This window comes from Pyrus communis, chromosome 11, assembly GCF_963583255.1.
Source record: "Pyrus communis chromosome 11, drPyrComm1.1, whole genome shotgun sequence".
NCBI classification, from domain to species: Eukaryota; Viridiplantae; Streptophyta; class Magnoliopsida; order Rosales; family Rosaceae; genus Pyrus; species Pyrus communis.
In genome coordinates, this window is record NC_084813.1 from 24,474,116 (window position 1) to 24,476,452 (window position 2,337).

Below are 2,337 nucleotides of genomic sequence, written 5' to 3' on the forward strand. Positions count from 1 at the left end.
TTTTTCGTTAAAGTTCCCTAAAATTTTCCTAAACACTGTATAGCAAATGCCTAATTAATTGGGGTATTGATTCCATTTGATCTTTTGTATACTCATACTAAGGAATCTAATAGCATATTGGACATGTTTATTGGACATTGAACTTCTAAGGGTGGTGCGGTTAGCCCAACAAAAATATGTTTGCTTTATGGACATCCGGCCCAATAAAATACATAACCCATTGGACCACCTTGAAGTTGAACTCCTGCTGCCTGCCCATTTAACACGTAGGAACAGTAATCAACAACCCAGTTTCATGTGAGTTCCATCTACTCAGCCCAACTGGTCGCAAGCCACATTTATTCATCTTTTTTTCGGGCTCAGAGAGGTTATGAAAGATTTCATCCTGTCTGTGGTCACAATCAAGCAAACTCACCAACTCAGAACATTGAACCTGGGAGCTCTCACATTTTCTCTGTCTTTTTAGAAGCCACTGTCCGCTCTTTTACCGCTGAAACACTTGCGGTGATTTTCTGTCGATTTTTTTTACTGGAACCATGTTTTGGGGCTCAAAGGTTGGACCTTTTTGCTTTTTCTTGGGTTTCTTCTGTGTGTTCTTTGCTAGAAATGTTGGAATTTGTATAATTTTCGTGGAGATTAAGTTAAAAATTAAAATTAAAATATATTTAATGGAAAAGGGGTTTTGGGGTGACTTGGCATTGATTATTGTGTGCGAATACATTCAAACAATACGGTCAAAAAATTGACCGGTGGATTTGTTTCAATGCAAAGAACTCGGTGTTTATGTGGAAAAAAATGGGAAATTATTATTAGTTCATGACGTCATATAACAATGATGTCATCATCATGATTCTGTTAAGCATCATACATACTTTCTCGGTACTTTCCTTTTAGTATGGTCCAAGAGGATCATGAACCAAAATGTTTGGCAATGAAAATCATGTATCTAAGTGACTGTTTGTTTTATAACCGGATTAATAAGGAAAGAAAATTGTAACAATGGTCTCTTAACTTTAACGCAATTACAGCAATGGTTCTTCAACTAAAAATTCATGACTATTGATCCTTTAACTCATCAAAACCCGCATCTATTATCTATTTCGTCAACTCCATCAGAATTCCATCAAAATAACTCATGTTGGAAACACCATTGCTATAATTGGGTTAAAGTTGAAAGACCATTGCTCTAATTGGGTTAAAGTGGAGGGATCGTTTATCTAATTGGGTTAAAATTGAGGGCTCATTACTACAATTTTTTTCATTTGGTTTTTTATATTTGCCCATTGATTCAGCCTCACATGAGTGGCACATGACTCATTTTGACGAAAGTTTTAACGGAGTTGACAAAAATGACCATAACTACACATTTCGATGAGTTAAGGGACCAATAGTCATAAATTTTTAGTTGAGCAACCATTGCTCCAATGAAATTAAAGTTGAGAGATCTTTGCTACAATTTTCTCAATAACGAAATATTGATTAGTAATTGTATTAAACATTTAGAGTATGTTTGGTATTCTATTTCAAATTTTAACTCAAAATTTGTGATGGTTTTTAAAAACATGATTTCTTAATTACAACCCTTGCAGTCCAAAAACTTGTTTGTTATGGAACTTTGGAATTTTTAAACACTGTTTTTTTTTCTTTCAATCCCACCACATGCTTTCTCACATGCATAACACACAAACAATTGGTGGGCGCACATTCTAAGTTACAAGCAAGCAACAACAACAGATCAAACTCTTCCCCAACCTCGAACAATTTAACCCTTCAAATTCTTCCCCTGTCAGCCTCATACTGCAGTGCCCCAATTTTCAAGCAACATGCTAATTTCACGACTGTTCTGAAGCATTATCATTTCACAAGATAGTCGCATAAAAAAGGGATTGAAGATGATTGAAATTTAAGACAGAAGAAAAAAAACCCTAGCATTTGGATTGAAGATGATTGAATTTGGATAACTGGAATTGGATAGAATCAAGATCAGATCTTGAAATTTAGGGATGTTGGAGAACAATTTAGAAATAAATAAAAATAACATAAATAACAGAACTTGAAATTCTAATACTTTATTAACCAAAAATACTTGCTATACAGAATGAAATACATAAATAAATACAAGAATTAAAATAGTACTAACTTGATTAACCACATGTAGAGGCTAGCGCAAAAACTATATCTTTCAAACAGTATTTCCGTCCCACTCTTATACTTGTGGTTCTACAACATCTGCTCGACCAGGATACAACTACCTAATTCTACAACCCGCACTGGATTATAGAATTCTAGCGAATTGTTTTGTGTGTTTACTCTCTGGAAATTTTGTGCAGAAGAGAA